The 13,692-nt window shown below is 48.9% G+C and overlaps 1 protein-coding gene across 1 annotated transcript in view; it reads left to right on the top strand.

Annotated features, from left to right (window-relative positions):
• Positions 1 to 1,117: 1,117 nt before the first annotated feature.
• The window catches only part of LOC141164600 (translocator protein-like), a 39,272-nt gene continuing 26,697 nt past the window's right edge, over positions 1,118 to 13,692 (top strand). Inside the window, exon 1 of the mRNA XM_073650023.1 lies at positions 1,118 to 1,258. The gene's annotated coding sequence lies outside the window, so the exon portion shown is untranslated. The remainder of the gene's footprint in view (positions 1,259 to 13,692) is intronic.

Below are 13,692 nucleotides of genomic sequence, written 5' to 3'. Positions count from 1 at the left end.
TCTGTCTGTTCACCTTCCACACCTGGGGAAGAGGGGCGCTACTGTGCACCGTAGTACACTAACCCGACGAACAGGGCAACACAGACAAGGGTAAACCAAAAAACTCCAGGTACACAAAATATTCACATATAACAAAGGAAAGCACCAGGGTGTGAAGGAAAAGGAATAAACCAAAGTAGAGAAGGTTAAGGGATAATCACGCATGCAAACCAAACAACAGTCACTGATTACTGCTCCAACACTCCTTCTCAAGGATTAGTATCGGAGCCCAGAAAAGGAGTGGCTTACAGAGCTCAGCTGTGAGCACATGGATTTCCAACAAGCCGTTTAACCTCTATTCTGCCCAAAGAAAATAAACACATTTAAATGACGGAGAAGTGCTTCTTCTCGGAGCTGGAGTAGGAGCCATCTGACCCAGTGGCCTTCTGGCTCCACACTGTCACGGTAACCCTGTGACAAGCGTCTTCCAAATATTGCTGTCCAATTCCTTTGTAATAACTTTTTATGTATCATGTATGTCAGTACTAGGCCGTATTAAAGGGAATCTGTCATCAGGTTTTTGCCACCTTATCTGATATCAGCATGTAGAGACAGACCCTAATTGCAGAGATGTGTCATTTACGTGGCTGATTGCTGTAGTTTTGATAAAATCAGTGTTTTATCAGCAGGAAATTATCAGTAGAGGACTAGTAAACCTGCTGGTGGTAGTCTGGCCACGCCCCCACCACTGATTGGCCGCTTTGTGTGTACATGGGTAGAACACTGCCTATCAGGGGTGTGGGCGGAGTTACACAGAGCTCAGCATTCAGAGAACTGCTAGATATGTAGCAGAGAAAACTGTGATTTTATCAAAATAACATCAAGCAGCCCAGTAAGTGACACATCATTGGAATCAGGGTCTCTGCCCCTACATTATGCTGCAGATGGATGGGGTAGCAAAAATATGCATTTAATTCCATACTTCACTATATAGTCGTGGTAACTTGTTCACATCATTGTGTGAATTAGCACTTAGGCGTATAATATATATATCTTTTAGATACCTAGACGCCTATTTTAGAGATATAAAGATGAATTTGCCCTAATAGTGCTCGTCTATTATCTACAATACTGCTTGGGGCGCTTATATTTTAGATAATAAGGTAATTTGATCAAGTTGTTCTGCAATCTGATGACCTCTATCACATATTTTGCAAGGGCAGACTGCATGCTGAACCTCCACACGCGGTTCACAAACTTTTCCTCCTAGCGTATACAGGTGAATATGTTTTTCTCATAATTATTTTAATTATGTGGCTAAAATAGACACGCTGGATAACTGATGATGAACCCCTGAGGAAGCCACATTCCTGGCGATACGTAGGGTCATCGCATACCCCCTAATTATCCTTGGCTTTTTTGCCGTGTTCACTTTGCTAATATTTATAATTATTTCTGTATTTATTGTTACACTTTTTTGGTTTATTATCTTGGCCCTTTATATTTTGCATGGATTTTCTTGGCACCTGTTGTATTTTCTATGCCACTGGATTCTCTATCTTATATGATTATAGGGGGTATTTTTTTGACTCCCAATACTTTTCATTTTGTTTTGAAAGTTCATACATTTAGTTTTAGCCTTTTATGTGCTTTTTAATAAAAAAAAAAATATATATATTTTTTTTGCTACATGGATTATTTGTCCTGATTCACTTAATAAACTATAATAAAATGAATTTGTCATCAGGTTTTTATGTAATCTGACAGCAGCATGGTGTAGGAGCAGAGACCCTGATTTCAGCGATGTGTCACTTACTGGGCTGCTTGCTGTAGTTTTGATAAAAATCCCTGTTTTCTCTGCTGTAGATGTAGCAGTCTTCAGAATGCTGAGCTGTGTAAAACCCCGCCCACACACCTGATTGGCTGCTTCCTATGTACACAGTCAGCAAGCTGCCAATCCGTGCTGGGGGCATGTTTGGACTAGGAGCAAGAAACCTAGTCCTGCAGTGATAATCTCCTGCTGATAAAACACTGATTGTATTGAAATTACAGCAAGTTGTTGACCCAGTGATTTATCCCCGAAATCAGGCTCTCTGCCCCTATGTTATGCTGCTCTCAAATTAAATAGCTAAAACCCGCTGACAGATGGCCTTTAATTGTTTATTCAGTGTGCTTGACCCATTGTGCTTGACCCATTTTGCAATAATAGTGAATTATTCTCAGTTGGACTGAAGTTAACTGGTAAAAAAGAAATAAGTGGTGGACATCCCCTCTAATTTCTAAGCAAATTTTATAAATCTGCATGCAGTGAGCTCCCGCTAGTGGTGGTAAATCTGGTTATACTGTATTACCACAATTAGGCTATGTTCACATTTGCACTTATAAAGTATGTTTAAAGCGTAGCCCCCGATATCCAACACATGTCCGCAGGGTTACATTATGGCAGAATGGAGAAAAGAGTGTACTTTTGTGCTCCTTCTGGTTGGTATATATCAGCAGACCCCCAAAAAAACAGAAACAGCGCCACTTATGACCTTGGGTTGTTGTGTCTGGTATTGTAACTCAGGTCTATTGGAGAGATGCAATACCATGCACAACCAGTGGTCAGGAGTGGTGCTATTTATTAGACATTCTCAGAAACTAAACAGCTCGGAAAGTAATAGTTCCTAAAAAACTGTATCCCAATATGATTGTAGAATGTATATGAATAATTTTACTATTAATATGTTTGATCTCACATCAATGCAAGAGAATTCGTTCCCTGGTCCTGGCCTGGCCGATACAGCATCTGGTCCTGGCCTGCCCGATACAGCATATTGTCCTGGTCTGCCTGCCCGATACAGCATCTGGTCCTGATCCTGGTCTGACCGATATAGCATCTGGTCCTGGCCTGCCCGATGCAGCATCTAGTCCTGGTCTGCCCGATGCAGCATCTGGTCCTGGGACATTATTACTGTATGGGGGGACAAAAGAGGGACATTATTACTGTACTAGAAATAGGCCCGATGTTATTGCATCGGGAGTGCGGTGAAATGAACATCTGTGTATCCTTAGTGGTGCTAACAGGAGCAGTGGACATGTTTCACACCATTTGCACTTGAAAGTGTTTATTGCTGTGACGTCGCCGCTATTGCTGTTGCGGTGACGTCACCACTTGTCACCATGGCAGCCATGTCCGGCAGACGCCGCTGACCTCCCTACGGCAGGAGATGAGCCGCTGCTACCGCCGGGAAATCAGCGGCAGTTCGTCTGCCGCGGTGGATTGTGGGATAGCGACACAATTGCCGGAAGCTGTGATAGAGCCGATTGGCAATTATATATTAGACTAGATGGTGGCCCGATTCTAATGCATCGGGTATTCTAGAATATGTATGCGGCCGACCGGGCGCAATCAGCAAAGCGGTGTTAAAATTTGGCGCCTATATCGCAGATTGGTCACGGCCGGCGGTCGCAACTAATCAGCATAGCGTTGTTTAAATTTGGCGCCAATCTCGCTGATTGGTCGCGTCTGGCGTCCGCGACCAATCAGCACAGCAGTGTTTAAATGTGGCGCCAAAACCGCTGATTGGTCGCGGGCAGCGTCCGCGACCAATCAGCATAGCGTTGTTTAAATTTGGCGCCAATCTCGCTGATTGGTTGCGGCTGGCGTCCGCGACCAATCAGCATAGCGTTGTTTAAATTTGGCGACAATCTCGCTGATTGGTCGCGTCTGGCGTCCGCGACCAATCAGCACAGCAGTGTTTAAATGTGGCGCACAAATCGGTGATTGGTCGCGGCCGCTATTTAAATGTGGCGGCCAAATCGGTGATTGGTCGCGGGCAGCGGCCGCGACCAATCAGCACAGCATTGTTTAAATTTTGCGCCAAGATCACTGATTGGTCGGGTGCGGAGACCGAGACCAATCAGCGAATCGTATTGGTGAGGGCCGGGGAGCAGAATCGTATTGGTGAGGACCGGGGAGCGCCGCTGCCTGTGCGGCTACTTCCGCTGCGATAAGCCGGGAGATGAGCGGCCGATCGCAGCAGAAGTATCCCGACCCGCAGCGCCGCTCCCCGGTCCTCCCTTGACACCCTAGCCGCTGATCTCCCGACAGTATCCGCATGGTGTTACTAAGCTCCGTACATTTGTGTTCAAAATCGCTGATTGGTCACGGGCGCTGGCCGCGACCAATCACCGATTTGGGCGCCACATTTAAATATCGGCCGCGACCAATCACCGATCTTGGCGCTACATTTAAACACCGCTGTGCTGATTGGTCACGGACGCTACCAATCAGCACAGTCGTGTTTAACTTTTGCGGCAAGATCAGTGATTGGTCGCGGGCCAAGACCGCGACCAATCACCGATTTGTGCGCCACATTTAAATAGCGGCCGTGACCAATTGGATGTCAGCGCCGCTCCCCAGTCCTCCCTTCACACCCTAGCCGCATGGATGTCAGCGCCGCTGCCTGTGCGCATACTTCCGCTACGAGAAGCCGGGACATGAGCGGGCGCTCGCAGCAGAAGTATCCCGACCCGCAGCGCCGCTCCCCGGTCCTCCCTTCACACCCTAGCCGCTGATGTCCCCACAGTATCCGCATGGTGTTACAAAGGTCCAGACATTTGTGTTCAAAATCGGTGATTGGTCGCTGGCGCTGCCCGCGACCAATCACCGATTTGGGCGCCACATTTAAATATCGGCCGCGACCAATCACCGATCTTGGTTCCACATTTAAACACCGCTGTGCTGATTGGTCACCGACGCTGGGCGCGACCAATCACCGATTTTGGCGCCACATTTAAATAGCGTCCGCGACCAATCAGCACAGCGGTGTTTAACTTTTGCGGTAAGATCAGTGATTGGTCGGGTCCGAAGACTGCGACCAATCATCGAATCGTCTTGGTGAGGACCCCGGTCCTCCCTTCCGCATGGAGGTCAGCGGCGCCGGCGGTCGGGGTCCTTCCGCTGCTACCGGCCGGGAGATGAGCGCCTCGCGCCGCTCATCTCCCGGCTGCATCTCCGTCCCGCAGATGGGTCCGGCGGTCGAGGTCCTTCTGCTGGTACCGGCTGGGAGATGAGCGCCTCGCGCCGGTCATCTCCCGGCTGCATCGCTGCTGAGCTTCGTCCCGCAGATGAGCCGCTAACGGCCGCCATTTTTTTTCAGAAATCCCGCAGCGCTGATTGGCCGCTGCCGGACCAATGAGCGACGCGGGATTTCCAGGACAGACAGAAAGACAGACAGACAGACGGGATAAGACGATTATATATATATAGATGGGGGGACACAAAGAGGGACATTATTACTGTATTGGGGGACACAAGGAGGGACATTATTACTGTATGGGGGGACACAAAGAGGGACATTATTACTGTATGGGGGACACAAAGTGGGACATTATTACTGTATGGGGGACACAAGAGGGACATTATTACTGTATGGGGGACACAAGAGGGACATTATTACTGTATGCTCGGACACAAAGGGACATTACTGTATAGGGGACACAAAAAGGGACATTATTACTGTATGGGGGACATGACCGTGTACGGCCAACCCGGGTTGCCCCCTTTACAATGCCCCTCTCATCTTCCAGCACTCACTTTTTTCCACCAAATAAAAGCACTGCACCTGTATTTCTTTTGGATAAATTTGGCCACAGCGGCCATTTATTAACAAACAACATTAACATATTAACAGTGTTATAAAATAAATAAGAAGGGAGGGTTCTTGGAGTTAAAAAATTAGATCTGGCATAAATTAAACCAAAACTCGAACCGCCATGTTACCCTCAGCCGTCCATCACCAGCTCAAGGGCACCAAAAGCTCCCAGGGTAAAATCCCATCCAGAGCCCAAAACCAAATGCCAGATCACCCCGCTCCAATTAACAAACTGCCTGTAATTTTACCAAATTCTTTCCACCGACACTTCTATGCTAACTCCAAGAACCCCACCCCCCGCCAAAAACGAACAGCCCTGACCACCTCAGGCTCGTGAGTGCCCCAACACCACCAAAGCCCTCTCAATCCCCTCCTGTATAGCCAATGCCCACAAATCGATACCAATGTCATTCAAGTGCACGCCATCCTTTGCCCAAAAATTTCCAACTCCCGCCTCGAGTTCAAAATGTCGAACGCTCACTACCCCGTTCCTGGACACAAAAGTTGATATGGCTCTATTCAACTTAACTCGCGCCCTATTAATCCCCTTCAATGATCTAGCCTCCCTCCCTTTTTTCCTTGGAACAATATCAGACCAAACCGTCAACACCTCAGGAAAGGATGTCCATAACCTTAAAAAATCAAAACTAATGTCCCTAATCAATTCCCTAACCGGGCGGGCCCCCAAATCATTCCCACCCGCATGTACCACCAAAATATCCGGCGTACGGTCCAAACTGGCTGCCTTATGAAATTCAGGAAGCATTCTTCTCCACACCATCCCTCTAAAGCTGAGCCACCGAACCACCACTTGCTTTCTATTAAAACCCAATTGCCTACCGTCTGACCTCACATCCGCCAGCAGCGCTCCCCAGTGGACGAAAGAGTGTCCCAGAATCCACACTAACAACGGGACGCCACCTGCAACACACAACCACAAGGAATTCAACACTTATCAAGATAAAAAACATAAGCCCCCCGTACCTAATGCCGTACATAGGACAAATAACGATCAGAACTCCACCTCCCGATACGTTGTATCACGTCCTTGCCCAAACCCAAACCATCCGCTTCTGATGCCGCACCAATCCTGAAAGAATGTGAGCCGTACACCTCCGGGCGAAGGCCCAACTCATGAACTCCTTTCTTAAATACCGCTATGAATTGAAAACGTGACGAAAACTCCCCATTTTCATGGCATAATAAGGGGCCCACCCGCCCAAACCAAACCTGCCAGTACGCCATTAAACATTTCCTTGGGCACATGAAAGCTCCATTTACCTCACCCAATACTATCTCTTTGCCTCTGCCCAATTGATCTGTCTTCCCACGCCTAATCCAAAGTTCAATGCACCTGTCCCGACAGCTCACGTCCTCTGCAAACAAACCCCCAACCCTATTCCTGCTTGGTGTCACCAACTCGCCTAATCTCAGCGCACCAAAAAACGCCAATGAAAAAGCCAACCTAAACAGTGTGGCTTCAAAAACTGAACAACATATCCTATCCAAACACTAAACCCAACCGTTCCAAGATGCTAAAAGACACCGGTCTTCTTTTATCTAACACCGTACCTCCTCTCCTAAAGCCCCTGAGTGCTTGCTTCACTAAAAAGGACTTTGTAACATCCTTTTTCCCCTGCAATTTAAAACCAAACGCTAGACCTGCGACAAATTTGCCTACTTTTGAAACAGACCATCCAATCTCCGCTGCCCTTCCCAAAAGAAACAACACTGCCATCTCTTTATCGCCGTCATTCTCCACCAAGCCCCACTGCAGTAACCAACTTTGCCATACTCGCCACGATGCCTCGTATGATGACCACGTCTGCCTTGTAATGGACTCCCGTATTAACCTTCCCGCTCCTCCATAACCAGCTGCCACAAATGCGAAGGGCATTCCTGTCCCTCGTCCTCTGCCTCTGGTGCAATCGCCCCAAAACGATCCCACTGGAAATGAGACAAGGTTCTGCGATGGAATTTTGCACACCTGGAACATTGACTGCCATAATCCAAGCGTTCAAATTAAGACAACAAAGAACTAGTTCCCTCCGCAGCCTAATCACAGGCGGAGACGAGGCCGACAAGCTGTTAATTACAGACACTACTCCCATATTATCACAATGAAACCATATTCTCCTGTTCGCAAAACACTCCCCCCAAATTGAAACCGCAACTACGATAGGAAACAATTCCAAAAACGCCAGGTTCCTCGTAAGACCCCTCTCCTGCCACAGACTCGGCCACTCACCAACACTCCACCGCCCTTTCCAGTAGGCCCCATAACCAGCACCTCCCGCAGCATCTGTAAAAATCTCACAATCAAAACTGCTCAAAAACTCCTGCTGGATTACTGACCTGCCGTTATAATTTTCCCAAAACAACTTCCAAACCTTCAAATCCTCCTTGTGATCCTTATTTAAACGAATGAAATGATGCGGCGCACACACTCCTGCTTTCGCCCCTGATAACCTGCGACAAAATATTCTGCTCATTGGCATAATCCTGCATGCAAAATTCAAACGACCTAACAGTGATTGTAACTCCTTCAGCGTCACCTTATGCAACCTCCCGACTCTATCAACCTCCTGCTTGAGCAAACTCAAATTTATCATCAGGCAACCGACACTCCATCTTCTCTGAATCTATTAATATGGCCAAAAAAATTAAATTGGTGCAAGGTCCTTCGGTTTTTTCTTCCGCCAATGGTACGCCAAAATGCTCCGCTACCCACACCATGGTGCCTAACAAATTCCTACACAACAACGATTGTGGAGGACCTATAAACGAAAAGTCATCCAAATAATGAATGACCGACAGAACTGATGCCAGGTCCCTCACCACCCATTCCAAAAAGGTACTAAACGTTTCAAACAAGGAACACGAAATTGCGCAACCCATTGGCAAACACCTATCCACATAGTATTTCCCTTTCCAAAAACAACCTAACAACGGGATGCTATCCTGGTGAACTGGCAGCAACCTAAATGCCGACTCAAAATCAGTCTTAGCTAGCAACGATCCTGGCCCATAACCCTGTACCCATTGCACCGCCTCATCGAATGATGTATACTCAACCGAACAAAATTCTTGAGCAATGCCATCATTCACCGAAAGCCCCTTAGGGTATGACAAATGCTGAATCAAACGAAACTTATTCAGCTCTTTCTTGGGCACAACCCCCAACGGTGAAATAATCACCTTACTACTAGGTAATTCCTGAAAAGGTCCAGCCATTCTACCCAATTCAACCTCTTTTGCCAGCTTCACACTAACCACCTCCGGATGAAGGGAAGCTGACATCAAATTCTTAACAGAAAAGGGGACCTCGTGATCAGGAGGAGGAATTCTAAAACCCTCCAAGAAGCCATCTGAAATTACCTTAGCCTTCAACTGATCAGGATACCTACTTAGAAAGGGGGCCACCTTGTGAAGCCTCACCGGAGTCACCCCCTTGACCGGTACCCACTGGCAGCTTTCCCTTACCCTTCTCAAAGCATTTAGATGCTCCATGTGAACTTCCATTACAATGGGAGCACACATGTTTAAATTTGCAGGAGTTCCCGTACTTACATTGCCCGTCATTAAATTGCCAACAAGTTCCCGTTTCCTTCCTATAGCTTTGTGCCCCCTGGCTACTTCCCCCGTGTCCTGCTGATTGGTTCCCACTACTGCCGCTCCCGTGAAAGGACTGCCCATACCTCGCTGGAGCCATAACCTTCAGCCACAACCCTATGTCCTTTTGATCCCATCTAATCTCCGGGTGGACTGCCTTCCTCTGACGAAATTGCTCATCGTATCATAACAATGTCTGGCCCCCATAAGTACGATGAGCCTCCCCAATAGCATCTAGGTAGCAAAATAAACCCGAGCAATTATCCGGAGCTTTTTCTCCAATGATGCTAGCCATTATTGCAAAAGCTTGCAACCAATTGACAAACATCTGAGGAATCAACTTCCACCTACGCTTCTCTTCCTCCTCTTTTCTACTGTCATCCTTTTTTCTCTTAAACTTAAACTTTTCCAACGGAAGAAGGGAAAAAATTTCAACATATTCATCCAGCCAGATTTTTTCTTTAACCTCTTTCTGTTAGAACCTTGCTCTTAGGTTTTTTCCTTTGCTGGTCACATGACCTTGTTGGCCTATTTAATCCTGCTCCGCCCTTCTGGCTTTGCTGGACTGCATTGTATAACTACTTTCTAGCTAGCCTGTGCTCTGTGTCTTGCTCTGTTAGTTTGCTTGGTCTACGGACCTCTTTGTTCTATATATTTTGTTTGTTTGTCTGTCTGCTACTATTTCTGTTAGGAGGTGTCCCATTTTCCTCCCAGTCCTTAGTACTTGTAGGGATTCCTTCCCCACATCTATAGGTCTCCGTACAGACTAGCTTAGGACTTTAGCAGGTCTGATCGCAGGATCAGGTCACCTGTTACATCGTAGGGATTCAGCTGAGTTCTATCGTAGGGACAGATCTCCTCTCTTTCCTTAGCTCTGGTAGCAGAACATAACACTTTCTTCAAGTGTGCCCCCAACAGCCCCTCAAAGCACACATAATCCTCCCCTTTTGCCCTATCATCCAATTTTACGGCATCCGCTTTATCCTTTTGGCTGCGTGCCCACTATGCGTTTTTCAAGCGTTTTTGCCGCGGAATTTCCGCAGCGAAAATGCTTAAAAAACGCTTGATAATACGTGCCCCATGGTCCCCAATGACTTGTGCTGTGCACATGCTGTGGAAATTTCCGCTGCGGATTATCATTGCGGAAAAATACACAGCATGTCCATTAATTTTGCGGACACGCAGCGTAATTGCCGCCATTGACTTGCATTGAAACGCTTCATATCCGTGTAACACAGGTACTTTAGATGCAATGACACAGAAGCAGCCAATACAGGGTTAATAAACAGGGAAAGTTTATGATAACAAGATGAATCTCCACGCAGGGAGTAACAGGGGAAAATATGGGGAAATAGCAGATATCAGTATGTAACTGACAGTTTACAGTTTAACTAGATGTAGCAGAGTCAAACCGGTAACAAACGACAGTTTTTTTCACTTAGCTGATTGTATCCTCTACAAGGCAGTTGCCAGCTGGTGCAGGTGATGATTTCTTCAGGCTTCCCCGCCCAAACAATGCTCCGTCTTCTGGCGGCAGCGGGCGGTCTCCGGTTTTACTCGCTGAGCCCCTAGTCCATAACAGTGCACCTCACGTGCTCAGCTCCACGGACCCTGCGTCTCTTCTCCCTACAGTCAGCTTGACTCCTCCGGTCCACGGCACTCGAATCCCTTGCTCCAAATCCTGTAGCCAGGAGCCTGGACCCTCTCACACTGCTCTGCTCCGCAGGACTCAGCTCCGCTTTCCCGCACAAACGTCCTTGTCTCTCCCTCTCTCTCTTCACACCAGGAGTCCTTCTGTCACCTGACCTCCCAGCTCTCTCTCTCACACACCCCCTGCTTCCCTGTCACATGACTCCTCTGCTTGCAGTCTGTCTTCCCCCTGCAACAAGAGGTACGGCCCCGGCAGTTCCATATCCCTTGCTCTGAAAACACTTACACCCCGGTCTTCCCCCTTACATCCGCATCACTACATGTGCACACGCGGATATGAAGCGATTCAATGTGCGGATGGTACCCGGGTCTGGAGAAGAGGAGACTCTCCTCCGGACCCGGGTACCATAGTACCTGTAAAAAAAAGAATTTAAAATAAAAAATAAAAATTATACTTACCATCCAATGTCCCCCAGTCTCCATAGCGATTGTTACGGGTCCGGGAGGTGGAACCTCTGTGCTACGGTGCAAGGAGGGACCCAGAGGGGCGTAACTAAGTATCAACTCGGACCGACCCTGGTAGTACGGCGGCTAACGACTCCGTGACCAGGGAGGGACTTAGCAGAGGGATCAGGTGCTACTCTGGGGACGATCTTGTAAGGGAGCAGGTGACTCCCACGGTACAGATGGCAGAGACTGACCGGAATAGCAGGTAGGCACAGCTGGCAGGCTGGCGAGCAGAAGCCTCCAGGTAGGCTATCAGGTAGACACGGCAAGTGACGGCATGAGTCTCTAGGTGGGCTGGCAGGTGGTCACGGCAAGTGACGGCAGGAGTCTCTAGGTGGGCTGGCAGGTGGTCACGGCAAGTGACTGCAGGAGCCTCCGGGTAGGCACGGCAGGTAACAAGTGGGTAACAGGCAGGTCACCGGCAAGTGCTCCCAGGTGAGCGGGCTGGCAGGCACGGCAGGTAACAGGCAGACAACAGGCAAGTGCTCCCAGGTGAGTGGGCTGGCAGGCACGGCAGGTAACAGGCAGGTAACAGGCTGGTGGGCAGGACTGGTAGTCAGGCTAGCAGCGGGACCTGAGGGCTGAAGCAGAGGTCAGAAACACTGTGCAACAACTTTTGCTCGGGCACCTCCATTTTGGAGGAGGTGCCTTATATATGGGAGGACCCTCGGCTATTGGATGGCGCGCACGGCCCTTTTAAGAGGGAGGGAGTGCGCGCGCCCTAATCACAGTGCCCGGGGAGCTGCGCGCGCCTGCAGCAGGAAGAGGAGCGCTGGAGAACACAGAGCGGGGAGCGAGGAGGTGAGTGGGACGGCGTCTCTGCCTGGCAGGGGGCAGAGACGCCAATGCTACAGTACCCCCCCCCCCTTTACGCCCCCTCTTTTTTTAGGCCAGAAAGGAATTTTTCAAGGAGAAGCGAGGCATGAATGTTCTCCCTGGGTTCCCAAGTTCTCTCCTCTGGGCCAAACCCCTTCCAATCTACTAGAAAAGGGTCTTTCCTCTTACCCTCTTAGTGGCCAGAATGTTCTCTACCTCAAAAATGTCCTCAGCGGAAACCGGAGCAGGGGGGAGTACCTGGATTGTTGGAAAAAGAGTTAAACACAACTGGTTTGAGGAGAGATACATGGAAGGAGTTGGGAATCCGTAAGGTGGCCGGGAGTTTTAACTTGTAGGCCACTTGGTTGATTTGTTTGAGAACTTCAAATGGACCGATGAACCGAGGACCCAAGTTATAGGAGGGTATTTTGAGTCGGACATGTTTGGAAGAGAGCCAGACCTTATCTCCCGGGTGGAATTGAGGCAGATCCAGACGTCTCTTGTCAGCATGTTTCTTCATCCGCTCAGAGGACTGAAGAAGTGCGGACCTAGTATTTTCCCAAATGGTGGAGAATTCGCTGACAAGAGCCTCCGCGGCAGGGTTGTCCACCGAGGCGAAGATGGGAAACGGAATCCGAGGAAGTTGACCGTAGACCATGAAGAACGGAGATTTAGAAGTAGATTCGCTCTCATGGTTGTTGTAGGAGAATTCGGCCCATGGTAGGAGCTCCACCCAATCGGTATGGTGAACGTTAACAAAGTGCCGGAGGTAGCTGGTAAGGATTTGGTTGATACGCTCCACTTGGCCATTGGACTGTGGATGGTAGGCGGAGGAGAAATCCAGGGTGACATCCAGTAGCTTACAGGTAGCTCTCCAGAAACGTGAGGTGAACTGAACCCCTCGATCCGACACAATGTGGAGGGGTAGGCCATGGAGATGGAAGATATGACGGAAGAAATCCTTGGCCAGCTCCGATGCAGACGGGAGACCAGGCAGAGGGATGAAGTGGGCCATCTTAGAGAAGCGGTCGGCGACCACCCAAATGACTGTACAACCGGCAGAAACAGGGAGATCAGTAATAAAGTCCATGGCAATGTGCTGCCACGGGGCAGCAGGTATGGGAAGAGGCAGGAGGCGACCGGCTGGAAGATGTCTGGGAACTTTGTTGTGGGCACAGGACGAACAGGCCGAGACGAAGTTTACCACATCCTTGAGCAGGGTAGGCCACCAGTAATGCCGGGTAATGAGCAGGAAGGTCTTCTTTTGGCCAGCATGGCCGGCTAGTTTAGATGAATGACCCCAGTGAAGAACCTTCTCACGATCTGGTACCGCTACAAACGTCTTACCGGATGGAAGACGAGTCAGATCCAAGGGGGCCACATTCATCACTTTGGAGGGGTCAGTGATGTGCATAGGCTCCTCCTCTTGATCGGAGGACAGGAAGGATCGGGACAAGGCGTCGGCTTTGACATTCTTGTCCGCCGGGCG

The sequence above is a fragment of the Phyllobates terribilis genome, unplaced genomic scaffold (genome assembly GCF_046119375.1).
Source record: "Phyllobates terribilis strain yellow unplaced genomic scaffold, ASM4611937v1 Scaffold_10__3_contigs__length_209671492, whole genome shotgun sequence".
Taxonomy (NCBI): Eukaryota; Metazoa; Chordata; class Amphibia; order Anura; family Dendrobatidae; genus Phyllobates; species Phyllobates terribilis.
The sequence above is the reverse complement of the archived record's forward strand: the minus strand, read 5'-3'. Positions and strand labels throughout refer to the sequence as shown.